At 40.1% G+C, this 21,808-nt stretch overlaps 2 pseudogenes; one reads left to right on the plus strand and one right to left on the minus strand.

Annotated features, from left to right (window-relative positions):
* Positions 1–1,132: 1,132 nt before the first annotated feature.
* LOC101044058 (eukaryotic initiation factor 4A-I-like) lies at positions 1,133–21,596 on the minus strand (annotated as a pseudogene).
* Positions 18,147–21,359, plus strand: LOC120360143 (E3 ubiquitin-protein ligase FANCL pseudogene; annotated as a pseudogene).
* Positions 21,597–21,808: the final 212 nt, after the last annotated feature.

The raw sequence follows: 21,808 nt of genomic DNA on the forward strand, positions 1-21,808 counted from the left end.
TATCCATAACAATTAAGAACATATGTTTCTTGATTAATCAATATAGTTATGTCAATTCTCTCTGAATTGATATATGTAGATTTAATGCATTTTTCATCAAAATCCCAGAAAGATTTTTAACAGATATAGACAAGATTATTCTAAAATTTAAAGGAAAAGTTAAAGAAACTAGAATAGCTGAAGCAATTACGTTTTTAAAAGAATAAATTGGGAAAAAGTACTGTACCTTAAAACAAGACTGCGTAGCGTTCGTGTAAGGATGACGGGTGGATCAATAGAACAGAATAAACAAACTATCAGTAGACTCATGCAGTATGGGTAATTGATTTAAAATGAAAGTGTAAAAGCGTTTAGTCTTCCAAGTAAATGGTGATGAAGCATTTAGCTAGCTATATTTTAAAAAACCCTGAAACTCAACCTCAACCTTCCATTTTATACTAAAATTAACTCAAAATACATCATATGTTTAAACTTAAACCGTAAGACCATAAAACTTTTAGGAAAAAGCATAGGAGAAAACTTTGTGGACCTATGATTTGGTGAACATATTTTACACATAATACCAAGGGCTTGAGCCATAAAAGAAAAAAATTAGTAAACTGACATCATCAAAATTTAAAACTTTTGCTCTGCGGAAGGTCAGAGGCCAAAAAAGCAAGCTACAGATCTTGAGGAAATATTTTCAAACCATATATCAAAGGACTCATCTAGAATTATAAAGAAGTCTCAAACTTAATAAAAAATCAAATTGGAAAATTGGAAAAATACACAGAGACATCTCATAAAATAAGCTATAAAAATCACAATGATATTCAATATCACTAGCCATTAGGGAAAAGCAAAATAAGACCATGATGAGATACAGCATACCCATTAGAATAGCTCAAATAAAAATAAATAGTACCAAATATTGGCAAGGACACGGAGCAACTGGATCTCTCCCACAATGCTCATGGGAATACAAAATAATACAAGTACTCTGGGAAATAGTTTGATAATTGTTAAAAACTAAACATGCATTTTCTATACAATCCATCAACCTTTCACCAGGATATTTATCCCTGAGAAATGAATACATTTTTTTTTCTTGCCTCAAAAAGTGACATTTATTTAAAAAAAAAAAAAATGACAAGCTGTCCATCCGTTGGCTCCCTTCCCTCCCCGCTCCTGCTACTCCTCAGCCCCCCAAGACTGAACTCAGGCTGGGGCTTGGTGGCGGGACAGCCCCTCAGATGGGGTCAGCAACACTGAGGGGCGTTTCCTCAATGCAGGTGTTGTAGAAGGTCTCTGTGTCTCGAAGAGGCCATTTGTCTTCTTCTGTCACCATGTTAATAGCCACGCCCTTACGGCCAAACTGCATCCATCATGGAACACTACTTGACCAATTCTGTGGATATAGTTTTCCCTGTTGGTGAGAAGGTCACAGTTGATGACTAGAGAAACCTGCTGCACATTGATGCCTCTGGCCAGCAGGTCTGTGGTCATCGAAACTCTGCTAGAGCCAGAACGAAAATCCCTCATGATCACATCTCGTTCCTTTTGGTCCGTATCTCCATGCATAGCAGAGACAGTGAAATCTCGAGCATGCATCTTCTCAGTGAGCCAGGCCACCTTCCTTTGGGTGTTGATGAAGATGACTGCCTGGGTGATGGTCAGGGTTTCATACAAGTCACACAGTGTGTCCGGCTTCCATTCCTCTCATTCCACATTGATGTAGAACTGGCGGATACTATCCGGGGTCAACTCTTCCTTCTTGACAAGAATCCGAATGGGGTCCCTCATGAACTTCTTGGTCACCTCAAGCACATCAGAAGGCATCGTAGCTGACAGCAAAACTACCTGGGTGTTGCTGTGGAGCTCTTGGAATATGTCATAGATCTGGCCCTTGAATCAACGGCTTAACATTTCATCAGCTTCGTCCAGTACAAACATTTTGATGTTTTTGGGAGACAGGTATCTCCAGTTAAGCATATCGAACACATGGCCAGGGGTTCCTACGATGATATGGGGAGCTTCCATCTGCAGTTTCTGCACCTCAGCACGAACATTGGTGCCCCCAATACAGGCGTGACAGGAGGCACCCATGTAGTCTCCTAGTGCCATGACCACCTTCTGTATCTGCTGAGCCAATTCTTGAGCGGGTGCTAAGACCAAGGCCTGGGTGGCCTTTAGATCTAATTCAATCTGCTGCAGAATCGATATGGCAAATGTAGCCATTTTCCCAGTCCCAGACTGGGTTTGAGCAGTCACATCATAACCCTTGATACAAGGCAGAATGGCTTGCTGCTGGATGGCAGAGGGCTTCTCAAAACCATAGGTGTAGATGCCACGGAGAAGGGACTCCGAGAGGTTCATGTCATCAAAGCTGTCAACAATCTCATTCCAGTTACTCTCGATGATGCATTCGGGCTCTATCCCATCAGGGCCATTGTCTCTGGATCGGGAATCCTGACTCGCAGACATGATCCTTAGAAACTGAGAAATGAATATTGACATCCATATTAAAGCTTGTACATGCTTGTTCAGATGAGCTTTATTCTATATAATAAATTATATCACCGGGCGCGGTGGCTCAAGCCTGTAATCCCAGCACTTTGGGAGGCCGAGGCGGGTGGATCACGAGGTCAAGAGATCGAGACCATTCTGGTCAACATGGTGAAACCCCGTCTCTACTAAAAATACAAAAATTAGCTGGGCATGGTGGCGTGTGCCTGTAGTCCCAGCTACTCAGGAGGCTGAGGCAGGAGAATTGCTTGAACCCAGGGGGCGGAGGTTGTGGTGAGCCGAGATCGCGCCATTGCACTCCAGCCTGGGTAACAAGAGCGAAACCCCGTCTCAAAAAAATAAATAAATAAATAAATAAATAAATTATATCATGATATATAAGCTATATTTCATATGATTATATATGTTACTATATAAGACTATATATATAGCATTTTATTATAGAGCCAAACACTGGAACCAATCAATATGCCCTCCAGTTAATGAATAGTTAAACAAACTGTACTGCATCCATCATGGAACACTACTAATCAATGACAAAGAATGAAATACCAGCGGTTCTGCCCTATAAGAAATACTGAAGTTTATCACCTCAGGTTTAAAAGAAAAGAACATTAGAGAGTAATTCAAATGTACATGAAAAAATAAAGAACACCAGTAAAAGTAATCGAGTAAATATAAAACACATTATATAAATTATTTCTTCTCTTAACTAATTTTAAAGACTACTGTTTAATATTTATGGCTGGGTGCAGTGGCTCACTCCTGTAATCTCAGTACTTTGGGAGGCTGAGGTGGACAGATCACCTGAGGCCAGGAGTTCAGGACCAGCCTGGCCAACATGGTGAAACACTGTCTCTACTAAAAATACAAAAATTAGCTGGGCGCAGTGGCGCACACCTGTAATCCCACCTACTCGGGAGGCTGAGGCTGGAGAATCGCTTGAACTGACGAGGCAGAGGTTGCAGTGAGCTGAGATTAAACCACTGCACTTCAGCCTGGGTGAGAGAGTGAGACTCTGTCTCAAAAAAAAAATAGAAATAAAAAATAAAAAATAAAATACTTACAAGTCTGTGTTAATGAGTTTGTAATGGGAAAAGAGTTATATAGAAACTAAGTTTTTGTAAACGATTGGAATTAAGTTAATATTAATCTGAACTTGTTAGGTTTAGATTAAGATACAGATTTTATGCAATGACCATAGCCAACACTTGAACAAAAACTTTAAAATATGTAGTAAAAAACTTCAGTATATGGGAAATCTCTGTACCTTCTGCACAATTTTGCTGTAAACCTAAAAATGGTCTAAAAAAAAAAGTCTATGTTTATTTTTATTTATTTATTTTATTTATTTTGAGATGGAGTCTCACTCTGTCACCCAGGCTGGAGTGCAGTGGCATGATCTCGGCTCACTGCGACCTTTGCCTTCTGAGTCAAGTGATTTTCCTACCTCAGCCTCCCGAGTAGCTGGCATTACAGGCATGTGGCACGTGCCTGGCTAATTTTTATATTTTTAGTAGAGATGGGGTTTCGCCATGTTGCCCAGGCTGGTCTTGAACTCCTGGCCTCAAGAGATCCGCCTGCCTCAGCCTCCCCTAAATGCTGGGATTATAGGCATGAACCACTGTGCTCAGCTTAAAGTCTACTTTTAAATCAAAAGCTAATAAAGGAGTTTAAATGCTACATTTGAAACTATATAACACAACAGATAGCAGTAATAGAGGAACAAAAATAAATCAAATATATAGAAAACAAATTGCAAAACCGCAGATGTAACTCCTACCATTTCAATAACTGCATTAAATGTGGGTGGATTAAACACTACAAATAAAAGGCAGGGATTCAGATTGGATTAAAAAGCAGGCTCCAGGCCAGGCACAGTGGCTCCCACCTGTAATCCCAGCACTTTGGGAGGCCAAGGTCAGGATAACCTGAGGTCAGAAGTTTGAGACCAATTTCGCCAACACGGTGAAACCCCATCTCTGCTAAAAGTATGAAAATCAGCTGGGCTTGGTGGTGGGTGCCTGTAATCCCAGCTACTTGGGAGGCTGAGGCAGGAGAATTGCTTGAACCCAGGAGGCAGAGGTGGCAGTGAGCTGAGATCATGCCACTGCACTCCAGCCTGGGCAACAGAGCGAGGCTTTCTCAAAAAAAAAAAAAAGCAGGATCTGCAGAATCCAATTATATGATATGGGTTTCTTTAAGACACACACTTTTGATTGAAAAATACAAAGAGATTGAAAATAAAAGGATGGAAAAATATACCCCATGCACACAGTAAGGGAGCTGGAATGACCATATTAATATCAGAAAAAAACAGACTTTGGGACAAAGAAGTTTACTTCAGACAAAGAGGGAGATTTTGTAATGATATAAAGGTCAATTCAGCAGGAGGCTTTAATAATGCCAAACATCCATGCATTTAAGAAGAGAGATCCAAAAAGATATGAAACAAACAACAACAACAAAAAAACTGAAGGGTGAAATGGACAATATAATAATAATTGGATGTTTCAAGACTCCACTGTCAATAATGGATAGAATAAATAGGCAAAACCAGCAAGGATATTAAAGACTTTAAAGACACTATTAACCAACTTGACCTAATAGACCTCTATCCAATACTCCATCCAGCAACAGAATACATATTCTTTTCAAGCACATGTGGAATATTATCCAGGATAGACTACATACTGCGCCACAAAGTAATAACAAATTTAAAGGGTTTATTTTTTTTTTAATTCAGCTTTTACTTTAGATTCAAGGGGTACATGTGCAGGTTTGTTACATGGGCATATTGCATGATGCTGAGGTTTGGCATTGGAATGATCTTAACACCCTGGTAGTGAGCATAGTAGCCAATAGTTTTTCAACTCTTGCCTCCCTCCTTATACATTAAATGTAGGTGGATTAAATACTACACATAAAAGGCAGGGAATCAGATTGGATTAAAAAGCAGGATCCAGGCTGGGTACATTGGCTCAAGCCTGTTATCCCAGCACTTTGGGAGGCTGAGGTGGGCAGATGGCCTGAGCTAAGGCATTCAAGACCATCCTCACCAACATGATGAAACCCTGTTTCTACTAAAAATACAAAAATTAAGACTCCCCACTATGCAGTAGTCTTCAGTGTCTATTATTCCCATCTTTATGTCCATGTGTCCCAATGTTTAGTGCTCACTTCTAAGTGAGAACATGCAGTATTTGGTGTTCTGTTTCTGTATTAATCTGCTTAGGATAATGACCTACAACTGCATCCATGTTGCTGCTAAGCACAGGATTTCATTCTTTTATATGGCTGTGTAGTATTCCATGGTGTGTATGTACCATATTTTCTTTATTCAATCCTCCATTGATGGGTACCTAGCTGTATTTCATGTCTTTGCTATTGTAAATAGTGCTGGGATGAACACCTAAGTGCATGTGTCTTTTTTTTTTTTTTTTTTTTTTTGTAGAAAGACTTATTTTCCTTTGGGTATATGCCTGGTAGTGGGATTGCTGGGTTAAGTGGTAGTTGTTTTTTTTTTTTTAAGTTTTTTGGGAAATCTTCAAACTGCTTTCCACAGAGGATGAACTCATTTACATTCCTGCCAACAGTATATAAGCATTGTCTTTTCTCTATCGCCTCACCAGCATTTATTACTTTTTGGGTTTTTAATAATAGCCATTCTGACTGGTGTGAGATGGTACCTGGCTGTGGTTTAGATTTGCATTTTGATTCCTGATGTTGAGCATTTTTTCATATGTTTGTTGGCCACTTGCACGTCTTCTTTTGAGAAGTACTGCTCAGGTCCTTTGCCCACTATTTAATGGAGTTTTTTTCTTTTTTGCTTGTTGAGTTGTTGAGGTCTGAAATTGTTTTCTCAATTTGGTTTGCTCTGTTGTTAAGGCTTTCCATTGTATTTTCAAATTCCTGTAGTAAATTTTTCAATTCCAGAGGCTCAGTTTGATTCTTTTTAAAATAGCTATGTTGTCTTTCAACTCTTGGATTATTTCACTGCCTTTCTTAGTTTGGGTTTCAACTTCCTCTTGAATCTGGTTGAGCTCCCTTGCCATTCAGATTCTATATTCTATGCCTGTCATTTCAGATATTTCAATCTGGTTAGGATACATTGCTGGGGAGCTGGGGCGATCCTTTGTGGGTAAGGAAACACTCTGACTTTTTGAACTGCTGAAGTTCTTGTACTGATTCCTTATCATCTGAGAGGGCTAGTGTTTCTCTGTCTTTTTGAAGTTGCTGTTGATTGAGTGGGGCTTTTTGTTTTTATATTCTTTTTTCCGCTTGAGGGTTTGACTGTGTTGCATGTTTTGTATAGTCGATTGCCTTCATTTCTGGGTGCTTTCAAAGGCCAAAGGCTCGGTGGGGATTCCTTAATCGTGGCTAGCTTCCTGCATTAGGTTTCGCAGTCCTTACCTGCCCAACAAATTTATTTCGGTTGGTGGTGTAATTCATGCCATGATCCAGTAGATGGCACTTAAGAGTAAGGGCCAGCCGAGATGCCATTAGCCAGGTGCATTAGCAGCAGTGCTTAGGGAAGCGGGAAAGGGACGGCGAGAGACATCGTCATACCTATTCCTGGGCCTCGGGGTACCCCCGCTCCAATCACTGGTACTGTGCCTTGCCTGCGTTCCTTAGCCCCGGCGGGGGCCCTGTTGGCTTGCCCTCCCCGCTCCCTTAGAGGCAATCCGATCCACAGGTTGGGTCCCAGGAGACCCACCACTCCAGGGAACCTGCTGATTCTGAGCTTGGCAGAGGTAGAGAGGGTTGTGGTGTCTGCGGTGGCCTGGTGATGCAGTGGGTCATGGGCGGAAGATCCCTGGGCAGGGGGATAGTGCCACAAGTGTGCAGCTGGTGTGGCGTCCACAGCCTGGGTTTTTAACCTTTACCCAGGAGATGGCTGTGGGGTCGACTCAGCTTGTACTCCCCCAACTGGGCCTCCCTCAGGTGTTTGCCTCAAGAGGAGACCTGACCAGAAAGATCTGTCTCAAGCATTCTGCACCCAGATCGTTGGTTTATTGTAGGTTTTCCAAGCCTTGGGGCTCTCTCCGGCAGAAGCTGCAGTTGGCCAACAAGCTACGCCCTTCCCAGGCCAGCCTCGCATAGCAAGAGACGCTCAGCTTTTCCCATGCCAGCACACAGCCACGAACTCACGCCTCACTCTCCTGAGAGTGGACGCTTCTCCCTCGCTTGAGCTCGGGTCACAGATCTCACCTTGATGCCCCTGGGCAGTATGCACAGTTGCTGGGGGCTGGAGACCAGGCCCATGGCTTTGTCCTCCGGCCTCTTGGGGTTGAGCACCGGCTGTGCTCTGGGGAGCCAAACTGCTCCCAGGCTGTTGGCAACACACTCAGGTGAGGCAGTGGAGGCTGGAGGCTGTGCTCTGTGCTCCCTCTTTCAGGAGCAGCCAGGCATGTGGCCTTGGGAGGAGCCCGTGTACAAGGGGACATGTGTATCAGATGTGCCCCTGGTCCATGGGAAAGGTGTCTCTGTTCTCTCCCAGTCTGGCAGTCAGCGGGGCTAGAGTCGCGCAGAGGAAAACCGAGAGGTTGGGGAATGGGAGCCTATGGTCACATTTTGCTGAAGGGTCCATGCACGTTCTGCTTCTGTCTACTTTCAAGGCAGTTTCCTCTCTCGATTCAAATGTCTATGGTGGTCGCAGGATCTCTTGCAGTTCGGATCCAGAGGTGTGCGGCCGGAGTGTGGTGCCTGGGGGGGGAGTTCCGTTATTCACCCCTTCCCTAGGACCCGCTCAGGACCAGGAGCTGGTCTTGGCACTCACGGTGACTCCATGCAGGCATCCCAGCTTCTTCCTTCTTCAACCTGTGTCTGTGTCACCTCTCTATTGACTTTTGGGGTTTTCTCTCAAATGATCTGTTTGAACTGTGATGTTTTACTTGAAATCGTGGATTCTCTCTGTGGGAGAGGCATTTCCTGGCTGTGTCTAGTCAACCATTTGTCCCTTTCCATTAAAGGGTTTAAATAATACAAAGTATGTTCCCTGGCCACAGTGGAATTAAATTAGAAACCAACAACAAAATCAAATTTGGAAACTCTACAAGTATTTGGAAAATAAGCAATTTATTTCTGAATGATTCAGATAAAAGAAGAAATTACCAAAAATTTAGAAAGTATTTTAAATTGAATTAATGTAACGACCCACATATTAAAATATATGGATACAGCTAAAGCAACTCAGAGAAAAATGTATATGGCTTTAAATGCCTATATTAGAAAACAAAAAATATGTCAAATTAAATGAAAAGCATCATAAGGAAATATTACGAGGAACTTTATGCCAACAAATTAGACAACGCAGGTGAAATGGTCAAATTTCTAAAAATAATTCATAACCTACCAAAACTAAAGAAGAAATGAAACATCTGAATAGATCAAAAATCTGTACAGAAATTAGTGTTAAAACCTGCTCACAAATACAAACTCAGACCCACATGGGTTCACCAGTGAATTCCATCAAGCATTTAACAAAGAAATAAGACTGCTGCCCCACAAGTTCTTCCAGGAAGTAGAGGCAGAAGGAACACTTTCCAACCCATTCTGTGAGGCCATGTCATCCTCATACCAAAGTAGGAAAACTATAGGCCATTATCTTTTCTGAATATAGATGCGAATATTCGAAAAGGAAATCTAAGAATATAAAAAAGAATTATTCACCATGACTAGGTGGGATTTACCCCAGGAGTGCAACATTGTTTAACATCCAAAAAACAATGAAATACATCCTATTAAAATAATATAGGAGACAAAACACACAATAATTTCAATATATGCAGAAAAATATTTGACAAAATTTAATACCTATTTATGATTTTTAAAAAACTCAAAAGGCTTGGATAGAAGATAGCTTTCTCAGTCTGATGACAGTCATCTCCAAAAAAACCTATGGCAAATATCAGTCTTAATGATAGAAGGCTGAAGACTTCCCCTCTAAGATTGGGTGAAAGGCAAGAATATTTACTCATCTCTTCTATTCACTCTAACCTCTATGGGAGATTCTGGCCCACGCAAGGAGAATATAAAAGGGAAGAAAAGGCACACGGATCAGAAAGGAAGAAAAAAAAAAAATGATTACCTACACACAGAGGACCCAATAGTCCATGTAGAAAACCCTAGGGAGTCTATGCAACAAACAATAACAACAAAACTAATCCTAGAATTAATAAAGGAATTTAGCAAGGTCACAGATATGCGATCATTATATAAAAATCAATTGTATTTCTGCCTACCTGCTATAAACAATCTGAAAATGGAATTAAGAATTTATAAAAGCATTAAAAAGAACATCACATTTAGGAATAAATTTAATAGAAGATATGCAAGTCTTGTGCACGGAAAGTTTCAAAACATTGCAGAGACGGCATCATGCATTATACCATTGTATTATAACAAACCTGCATGTATACTTCCTGATTCTAAAATAAAAGTTGAAAAAAGAAAAAAAAAAGACCTCACAGAGATAATTTTTTAACTCTAAAAAAAAAATTCAATGTTTTTGGATTGGAAGACTTAATAGTGTTTAAGATGGGATTTTTTTCCAAATTGATCTATAGATTTGATGCCGTTCAAAATTCTAGTAGATTTTGTGCAGCAGCAAACAAGCAGATTCTAAAAATTATATGAAAACTCAAAAGACTCAGAATAGCAGAAACTATTTAAAAAAACAAACAGAGCTGGGGATTTGTTCATGTTTAGGAAGACTCAATATTAACATGTTGATTATCTTCAAATTTTTCTATAGATTCTACATAATACCATCCGAAATAATAGCAGGGGTTTTCCTTTTCTTTCTTTCTTTTTAAATGACAATTTGATCCTAAAATTTATATGAAAAGTTGAAAAACCTAGAATAGCTAACAAAATCCATGTGTACTACATAAATTGTCCTGCAATCAACCATCCACCAATCAATCAATATAAAATCTAAAACTGTTAAAAGTCCTACAGAAATACAGGAGACACTTCAATGACATTGGCGAAGCAAAGATTTTATAGATATAACACAAACACAAAAAGCATGAAATAGAAAATATTCATATATTTGCCATCATCCAAATTAAAAACTTTTTGCTCTTCAAAAAGATACTCTAAAGGAAGTAAAAAGCCAAGTCACAGATTGGGGGAGAGTATCTGCAAACATATATCTGAAAAAGGACTTGTGTCTAGAACAAAGAAACATATACAATTCGACTGTAAGACAAACAGCCAAATTTAAAGATAGTCAACATTGGAACAGATATTTTACCAAAGAAGATGTATAGAATGCAAATAAGCAAATGAACTATGTTCAACATCTTTAATCGTTAGGGTCACATGAATTAAAACTAAAATAAGATACCAGTAAACTTCCTCTAGAATGGCTAAAACTTAAAGAGCCAAACAAAAGTGTTGCCAAGGATATGGAACCACTGAAACTTTCATACATTATTATTAGGAATGTAAAATAACAACCTCTTTAGAAAACAGTTTAGCAGCTTCTTAAAAAAGTTAAACATGTAAGTGGGTGTTGAACAATGAGAACACATGGACACAGTACGGGGAACATAACACACCTGGGCCTGCAAGGGGTTGGGGGGATAGGCAAGGGATAGCAGAGGGTGGGGGATTGTGCAGGGATAACATTAGGAGAAATACCTAATGCAGACGTCGGGTGGGGGGGGATGCAGCAAACCACCATGGCATGTGTATACCTATGTAACAATCCTCATAATCTGTACATGTATCCCAGAACTTAAAGTATATATTTTAAAAAGTTAAACGTATATCTACCATATGACCTAGTAAACCCAGTAAAGTGTATGTCTACTCAGAGACTAGTACGTTAAGGCTTATAGAATTTTTATTTGTAAAGTCTCAAGCTGAAAACAACTTAAATGTTTATCAACAGTTAAATGGTGAAACAAACTGTGGTATATCCATCCATACAATAGAATGTTAACATGAAAAATGAAGAAAAAAAAAGTACAAACTATTAATACATGCAACAGCAAAGATGAATTTCAAAATAATTATGCTGAGTGTGGGAAGCCAATTTTTTTAAGAGTACCATATGATTCCATTTATTTAAAATTCTAAAAAATAAAAAGAAAGTAACATATAGTGGGGGAAAAAAGAGATTAGTGGTTTCCTAGGGATCAGAAGGAAGGAAAAAGGTATAGGGAATCTTTCATGGGGGATAGAAATACTCACTATCTTGCTGTAGTGATAGTTTCACTGGTGTATAAATATGTCAAGATGCATCTACTTGTACACTTTAAAATGTGTGCAGTTTATTGTATTTCAGTTACACCTCAATAAAGCTATTAGACAAATAAAGGTCTTTGTTTGTATTTTAAAGCCATCTTTAAAAGACTGGTGTAGAGATAATAGAAATAATGGCCATCTAGCAAATAATGAATATTCTAAACATCTGAGCTCTGCACCAGCTGCTGTGGTGATACACATGAAGTAGAAAACAATCTTGCCATGGAACACCTTAATGCCCAGGGACAGAGAAAGAGCCAACATGGAAGAGTCACTAGAGGAAGTAAGTAATTTATTCAGAGTAACGAAAGCTTGCCTGAAAGCAAGGTCCAAACAAACTATCCATGGCTTAGGCCAGACAAAAGCACACAGGCCTGGCTGAACAGGGAAACAGAAACATATCTATCCATAATGTATGATGTGAAATGCAGGAAGTCTCCTACATATCTCCTTCACCAACCTGCCTATACCACCTAAATTCTCATAATAGGTTAGGAAATCAAATTTAAAGCTCCTATCAGAGAAGCCACTGTTAAGATATACTCATTTTGCCTCGGAAACTAATCTCTTCAGCTTTTCCTATGACCTTATTTCATCAAGTGTGCCCAATGTCACCTCATGAGTTTAAAAAAAAAAGTAAGTACTATATTTTATGGAAAACTAGTTAAAAAACAAAAAGAGAGAGAGAGGTAAATTTCCAACACTGATGTTTTACAGAATGGAACTGAGGAATCTCTAGACTGCTTCTGTAATTTGTTGTCCTAAACTCTGTTAGGAGTCTAGAGAGTTGTACCTATCATTTTCATTTATAAAGACAGCTCTAGTGAGAGCTCGGTATATTTCAGATTGCTGTTTCCCTGCCATTCTAAAGTAAGATGGCAGCATATCTCACTCAACACATTTACAAAAGTAACCTATTGATATAAGAATATGATTTCTGCAGAAAAAAAAAAAAGCCAATGTCTTACTAATTTGTTATTCTCTGAGTAAGGAATGAGGAAAGTAGATTAGAGAAACCCATGATTCAACCAACAGAAATATATGAATCATCTAATATGCTCCTGACAATTAGAACACTGGAAACCTCTCTGATTCTAAAAGTACCTTTGACAAGTTTTTTTAAGTTAAAGATTATTAAAAATCGAACTATTCTGGAATTGCTGGAACTCTGACATTGGCAAGGAATAAAGAAAGAAAACTTCTCAGAGTAGGGAACTTTGTGTTTGTTTGTTTGTTTGGAGGCAGGGTCTGACTCTGTTATCCAGGCTGGAATATAGTGGCATGATCTTGGCTCACTGCAACCTCCTGAGCTTAGCAATCCTCCTACCTCAGCCTCCCAAGCAGTTGGGACTACAGGTGCCTGCCAGCACACCCAGCTAAATTTTGTATTTTTTGTAGAGATGGGTTTTGCCATGTTGACTAGGCTTGTCTCAAACTCCTGGGCTTGAGTAATCTGCCCACCTCAGCCTCCTAAAGTAAGGATTACTACATGATCCACTGCCTTGTCAAGTAGCAAAGTTTTGATTGAGGATGTGTCACAAACCCATGCTTGGGTTGATCTCATTTAATAGCTTTAGATTTATTCTACAACACCATAAATGGTACACAAGTATCTCTGTCTGACAATGGCATGAAACTCTATCTGGAAGTAAAGAATCGGTCAAGATTTCAAAAGAGATTCCAGGAACATTTCACAGTTTCTTGCAGGGGTGTAGGTGAGTCAATAGCATATTACTCTTTATGAAGGGATCTCTAATATTAGGTATGCACCAAGAAGAGTTTTCAGAAGGAATTGGGAGTTATTCTCTAAGGACTCATTTTGTGGACTGCTTTGATTTTTGAAAAAAATAAACAAAATATTGCTCATCAACAAAAAGAAAACTGGAAATGAAAAATGGAGTGCTCAGAGACTATAGCCCCTGAAACAGTGTGTGACATTCTGACTGCTGATCCTCCATAGTGAGAAAATGGAATAAGTAAAGGACAAGAAAAATGAGCTGAGGGATAAGGAGCCAAACATGAGACAAACCAAGAGACATGATTTCAGAACTGTCAAATCATGAAGCATATGGAAAAGGTAATCATAGACTCGTTTAACATTTGTGGCCACAGAAATCCTAGTAAAGGAGACAAACTAAGCATTATTAACCTTCTTATTAACCCTTATTTTCAAATAAGGAAACTACGGCTTATAGAAGTCAAATTAAGAGGATCATATAATCACTAAGTAACAGAGCAAAAGATACTCTGCTACCATGTGCTTTTTACCCTACTCACAGTTACCTCTTGACTTAGTGCAACAGATTATATACTCAGTACTCCCAACAAAGGGATACTTAAGAGAAGTGTAGGTAGACAGAATGAAAGAGGGTTAGACAAATTGATGAAAAATTGAACCATAAGTATTTCCTTGCAATACCAGAGTACATTAACTGAATAAGGTAGAAATTAAATAGAACAAAAGGGGAGTCCAGCATAATAGGACCTCTGAGTTGAGTAAAGAGGAATAAAAGAAAGATGCCATCAAGATAAAAAGAACAAAGCTGGAGGTATCATGCTACCCAACTTCAAACTATACTAGAAGGCTACAATAACTAAAACAGCATAGTACTGGTACAAAGACATATAGACCAATGGAGCAGAATAGAGAACTCAGAAGTAAGATGGCACACGTACAACCATCTGACCTTTGACAAACCTGACAAAAACAAGCTATGGGAAAGGATTCCCTATTTGATAAATGGTGCTGGGAGAACTGGCTAATCATATGCAGAAAATTGAAACTGGACTCTTTCCTTACACCTTATACAAAAATTAACGCAAGATGGATTAAAGACTTAAATGTAAAACCCAAAACTATAAAAACTCTAGAGAAAAATCTAGGCAATACCATTCAGGACATAAGCACAGGCAGATATTTCATGATGAAAACTTAAAAGGCAATTACAACAAAAGAAAAACTGAAAAATAGGATCTAATTGAACAAAAGAGCTTCGGCACAGCAAAAGAAACTATCATCAGAGCAAACAGACAACCTGTGGAATGGGAGAAAAATTTTGCAATCTGTTCATCTGACCAAGATCTAATATCCAGAGTCGACAAGGAATTTAAACAAATTTTCAAAAAAAAAAGCCCAAAAAACAGAAACAAAACAACCCTCTTAAAAACTGGGCAAGGGACATGAACATTCACGTCTCAAAGGAAGACATTCATGTGGCCAAGAAACATATGAAAAAAAGCTCAGTATCACTGATACTTTGAGAAATGCAAATCAAAACCACAAGATACCATCTCATGCCAATCAGAATGGCAATTATTAAAAAGTCAAGAAACAACAGATGCTGGAAAGGCTGTGGAGAAATAGAAACACTTTTATACTGTTGGTGGGAATGTAAATTAGCTCAACCATTGTGGAAGGCAATGTGGGAATTCCTCAAAGACCTAGAGACAGAAATACCAATAGACTGAGCAGTCCCATTACTGGGTATATACCCAAATATAAGTAATTCTATTATAAAGATAGATGCATGTGTATGTTCATTGCATCACTATTCACAATAGCAAAGACATGGAATCAACCCAAATGCCCAGTAATGATAGGCTGGAAAAGAAAATACAGTCCGTATACACTATGAAATACTATACAGCCATAAAAAGGAATGAGATTATGTCCTTTGCAGGGACATAGATGGAACTGGAAGCCATTATCCCCAGCAAACTAATACAAGAACAGAAAACCAAATATCACATGTTCTCACTTATAAGTGGGAGCTGAACAATGAGAACACATGGACTCCTAGAAGGGAACAATATGCACTGGGGCCTGTAGGGCAGTGATGGGGAAGGAGGAGGGAGACTATCGGGAAAAACAGCTAATGCATGCTGGGCTTAATACCTAGTTGATGGTTTGATAGGTTCAGCAAACCACAATGCCACGTGTTTACCTATTTAACAAACCTGGACATTCTGCACATGTACCTCTGAACTTATAAAAAAAAAAAAAAAAAAAAAAGATAGAAGTGAGTCAAGAAAGGAAAATCAGGCATCAAAGACACATCCTCACAATTTTACATAGGCCTGATCATCTATATGCAAAAGATGTAGCGGACCCCTTAGGAAACTACACACCAACTGCAGCACAAGCTGCTTAAAATTAGTCTGGATTTTCTCTTCTCAAAGGTTTTTAGAGATTACAACCTTTGTTTGAAATATTGGGAAAATCTGATTCCGTGTACATGGATGATTTTTGGAAACATCCCAAAGTTATATGAAATAAGCTGTTTTTGGAACATATTTAATGAAGTACAAGAGCAATACGTTAGGTAGCACCATTTGGGCACGTAAGGGTCTGAGACTTACGTTATTGTATGGCTAGGAAGTTGGCTTGAAGGGAAAGCTTGTCTTGTCTTAGGACCCCCTGATTGCGATTATGGTCCCACTCCCTCACACAATCTTTGTCCCATCTGGGAGGGGGTGGGTGTTCCATGATTTCCTTCGTTGGAGTGAATAATTGAAAGTGGAGAGTGATATGTTAGTGCTTCTCTGAAGGATGTAATTAGGTAATATCATGCAAGAAGGAAACTGTCATAAAGCTACTAAAATGCAAATGAGGAGGAACGGCAGCGTTGCTCATCGGAATCATCTCATTTGCAGAATGTAAGACGAAACAATGGAGATGAGCCAAGAAGTTGCAGACATTCATCAGAATTGCTGGAGAGTCCTGACCTCCAGACATCATCAATCAAAAGGAAGCACTGACTACTGAAAGTTTGTCGTCACTGTACTAGGATCTGAAATTAAAGGGAAGAACGATAAAAAGTGGTATGCTGAATGGATTAAAGGTAATATATCGATTATATCAATAGTTTTCAAACTTTATAACTCATGAGCTGCTTGGGAATATTCAATCCACACCTTATGTCTCCTGCCCACAAAGAGGTCAGAGAAATACTTCTATGGCCCCTTCTGAGCCATCTTAATTCCAGGAGCTAAGTAAATCTCAAAGCATTGATGACTGCATCAGTCAAAATTTGCCCAAATGTTTGGAAATGCATTTCTAGTTCCTGTCACACCTACCTCTTTGGCTAATGCATTCATTTCATGAGTTTCAGAAACTGCCATCTCTCCCTGTTCCAGGTCTTTGAAGTTGTCAAATAAGCAAATCTCTGTTCGCTTTATTTATACTACTTAAGTTTTGTAGATTTTATTACTTAGAATGAGATTTCCATATTGACAGTACAAATATAACCTGAAACAAATTTTTTTTAATAATTCCCAGTATCTCCAATTATTCTGAGCTCCTCTTCTCTGGATCTTTTCAAGTTATAGAAAACTTAGTTTTGAGGCAGAGCAGCAAGAACTACATAAATCTTTCCATGCAGAGATATACCAGGATAACGCTTGCTTTCCAGTATAGTTTTTAATGATTTTCTTCATTTTCTAGGCCTTTTTGCCTGATGCAGAATATTGGTACATATGCTGGGGTCAATCTTTAATGTCTCTGAGTCTTTTTCTTGAGCAGAATCTAAGGGATGGTCTATCATTTTTTTAGATGTATTTTAGATTATTCCTAAATTCATTACTCACACTTTATACATCTCTTAAGGCTCTGCCCATTGACACAGATCTTAGGATTATTCTCTAATGTCTCTCTTCTCTGGGATATCTTTCCACTGTCTGGGGAAATTTGTATATCTTGGAGTCTGAGACGTCACTGTGCACTCCTTCTTTATCATTTATAAACCTATTCAACAGACTCTGACCCAGAAGGGATTCTTGAGCAATCTTGAATAATTCAATGAGTATCCAAAGATACTGATTTTTGAAGAACAAGGTTGTTGGGTACAGGTGGTTAGTTATTCCTAAAACCAAGTATTTCCACTACCTATGTCTTGAGCAGCTCTAAGAGAGTAACAGAAGAGCAGCGATGGAATGTGTCAATTGCCTGCCTGCAGTCTTTCTAGGTTGAAAATCCAAGACGTTTACATGCACTGAATTTTATTTTCTTTATTTGCCTATTTATTCACTCAAAGAATTCAGGATCTATTGTGCCATAGTAGAAACCGGTTATTTCTGTTTTAGTCTTGAATTACCTAATTTTGTTCAACTTGCCCAGTCCAGAGGGGAGAGTCACCAGAGGGCCTCACCTGTAAGTGAGGGTCACATCTGTAATTCTCTGATCTCATGATGCAGGAGTAGGTCACATCTTCCATTTTCATCCTTGGAATCCTGTGGAATTTACAGATGTATAGATGGAATTTACTTAGTCTTAGAGAGGTATTTTCATCTGCTTTGTCAATTTGACAATAAGACTGAGTTGAATGTATTTAGAGAGTCTTGGCTATAAATCCCTCCATATAGCTTAGCCCCCTATTTCCTGCGGTATGTACCCCTTTACCAAGAGAGAGAAAGACAAAGCATTTTATGTTTCCGTGGGTTTTAGAGGGCTGTAAGAAGGGATTTTGTTTGTCCATTTTCAGAACTTACTCATTGAAATTTATTGAATGCCTACCTTGAGCACAGAAATAATCACATTCTCTCCTGAGAATTTTGAACCCACAGCCATGTACAGGTATGGAAATTTGATGATAGAATTAATACCAACAGAAAAAGGGGCCCACAGAACTGAAAAACGTGGCCTGGGAGGTAGGGACAGTGACCTGGGAGGTAGGGACACAACCTCGAGAGACAGTGTGGGGAATCGTCACGCTCCATTGTGGCCTTTCTTTTACTCTCCTGGAGCTTCTCAAACCCCAGGTGTCAGTCATATTGGTTTTAAAGATTATCAGTAACTACCCAAACCCAACAATTTGTTTTCAACTTTATGTTTTCATTGACTTCTTTTTCTATGATGTGTGAGGAACTAGGAAATTCAGTGTGCTTTCTTGAAACACCAGGTTTCAGCTCTTTAATGAGTGGACTATTCTCTGAAGCTGGCCCTCCGTCTTACTCTGGGTTGACCAACCGAGGTTAAGAGTTGTCCGCATGCACATAGCAGCAGCCTTTCCCCCAGAATTGTAAAGGAGCCACGGTGCAAAGCCTTCTGGACCTGGGCCTCCTGTGAAAACACAGCAATTAGCCTCCTGCGGCCTGAGATGAGACTGCCGCAGCACACGTGATGTACACCAAATATGAACACATTTTTGTATTCTGGTTACACGGATTTGATCTTTACAAATTATCTAGATGTATTAAATTGTCACATGTACCCCCCAAATATGTACATCTATTATGTTTCAATCAAAGAATTAACATAATTTTAACTTTTTTGGATAGTGCCATAATTAGAGAGCAATGAATTCCAGACGCAATTAATCTGGCAATTGACTGATATTTACTCAGGACAAGGAAAACTATCATTACTAAGTCAGATGTGCAAGAAAGATTAATTCACAGTAAGCAAGATTTTTGTAGCTTGTACTGCTTTAAATTCTTATTACGGACTGACATTGGGATCAACTCCATGTAAATCCTGCAAATCAGGGCAGAGCAATGACCTTCTCAAGTGCTCATCATATTTATCTCAGTTTCCAGAATTCGCAATCAATCTGAAAAGGTAACTAAAATGGCACTTATAAGAACCATAGACTGGTAAAGTTAATTGTCCATATTTTCTAATAACATAAATAATAGTTAATGTTTATAATGCCCGTACCATGTACTAGGCTTCATGCTAAGTACTTTATATTTTTAAATTTTTATTTCCATGTTTGGGGTACAAGTGGTTTTTGTGACATGGGTGAATTACACAGTGGTGAAGTCTAAGATTTTAGTGCACATGTCCCCAAGTAGTGTACACTGTCCCTAATGCACGGGTTTTTTTTGTCCAGAGTCCCTCTTCCAACCTCCCACTTCTGAGTCTCCAAAGTCCATTATATCACTCGGTATGCCTTTTTGTACTCATATATGCCTCATACCACTTATTCCTAACAAGAATATCATAAGGTAGATACTATTATTATCCCCAATATATAGTGATGTACCACATAGTTTCAGTCAATGATGGACTGCATTTAGGATAGCGGTCCTCTAAGATTATAGTGGAGTTGAAAATTTTCTATCATCTATGACGTTGTAGCACAACCCATTACTCGTCGTGTTTGCGGTAGCGAGGGTGTAAACAAATCTCCTGCATTGCCAGTCATGTAAAAGCATAGCACATACAATTATGTACAGTACATAATACTTGATAACGGTAACAAATGGCTATGTTACCGCCTTATGTGTATTTACTGTATCATAGTTTTTATTGTTATTTTAGAATGTACTCCTTTTGCTTATGAGAAAAGGTAACTGTAAAAGAGCTTCAGGCATTGTTATTCCAGATGATAGCTACATGCCTGCTATTGCCCCTGAAGACCCATCACTGGGACAAGATATGTCTGTGTCTTAGTTTTTAACAAAATGTTAAAAAGTAAAAAGCAAAAGGCCTGCCTAGAGCTTCTCAGTGTCTCTCCAGACCCGGAGCCACGGCAGTGACAGAAGCAAGCCTGTCGCGCCAGTTCCCGCTGCGTCTGCCCCAGAACAGTCGAAAACCGTGTATGAGGGATTCATCTCAGCTCAGGGAAGAGACTTCCATCTTAGAGTAGTGTTGCCTGAAGATTTACGACTGAAGAACGCAGGATTATGATGCAGCTGGCAGCTGAGAACGATACTTAACGGATACCATCCAATAGCACAGCAGAGAATGCAGCACTCTCTTGATCTCGTGAGCTTTATGATGGAGCTGAAGATGCTTTTGGAAGTTGCTTTAAAGAATAGACAAGAACTATATGCATTACCTCCTCCTCTCCAGTTCTACTCAAGCTTTATCAAAGAGATAAGGAACTCTTGGTTGGGATAAACTTGTATATGTGGATACTTCCTTCAATACCATCAAGTTAAAAGCAGAAGATGCTTCTGGTAGAGAGCATTTAATCTCTCTCAAGTTGAAGGCAAAATATCCTGGAGAATCACCAGATTGTTTTGCGGATTTTCCTGTTTTGTTTTCTGCTTCCTGGACACCTCAGGCAAATTCTCCTCAGAGCTCCTTAATCAGCATTTACATTTACAGTCCGTTTTTGGCAGCATTAGGATCACTAAAGGCATTCTGGGATGTTATGGATGAAATCGATGAGAAGACCTGGGTACTTGGGCCAGAAAAGCCTTCACGGAGTGCAACAGCTCGCAGAATTGCATTAGGGGATAATGTTTCCTTAAATAGAGAGGTAGACCCGAAGCATCCTCCTGTGCTTCCTGAGTGCTTCTTTCTTGGAGCTGACCATGTGGTGAAACCCCTGGGAATTAAGCTGAGCAGGAACATGCACTTGTGAGATCCAGAAAATACTGTGTTACAAAATTTGAAAGATGTTTTAGAAATTGATTTTCCAGCTCGTGGTATCCTGGAAAAATCTGATTTTACTCTGGATTGTGGAATTTGTTATGCTTATCAACTTGATGGTGCCACTCCTGATCCAGTGTGTGATAATTCCCAGTGTGGACAACCTTTCCATCAAACGTGCTTGTGTGAGTGGCTGAGACGAATACCAACTAGCAGACAAAGTTTTAACATCATATTTGGTGAACGTCCATATGTCCACCAGCTGGGGGCGCGGGACGCCTACCTTGGAGTCGGGCAGGCTGAACACGCTGGGGTCGTCCGTGCTTCCCACCATGATCTTGTGCTCCTTCCCGGGGGCATGGCCGCCGGCGCCCTCGGCGCGTGCAGCCTTGGCGCCGTGGCGGTCCCCGGACACCCGGTCGCTGGCGGTGTTTCCCATGGCTGCGGCTCGGCGGGGACCACCTACCGCGGGGAACGGCACCCGGCGGTGAACACCGCAGCCGCCGCGTCGGGGGCGCCCCCCAGCCCCGCCCCTGCGCCGCGGGACCGGGCACGGGATTCCCCGCCCCGGGGCCGCCGAGCCCCGGAGCCCCCGCGCTCCCGGCCTGCGGGGACGCCTGCACACGCCCCGGCGCCCCCGCCGCCCCCGGCTCGGGAGCCCCGCGATCGGGACGCCCCCCGCGTCCCCGCACTCACTGCCGGGGGCGCCCCGGCCCCAGTCGCCTC

This window comes from Saimiri boliviensis, chromosome 19 (assembly GCF_048565385.1).
Source record: "Saimiri boliviensis isolate mSaiBol1 chromosome 19, mSaiBol1.pri, whole genome shotgun sequence".
Lineage (NCBI taxonomy): Eukaryota > Metazoa > Chordata > Mammalia > Primates > Cebidae > Saimiri > Saimiri boliviensis.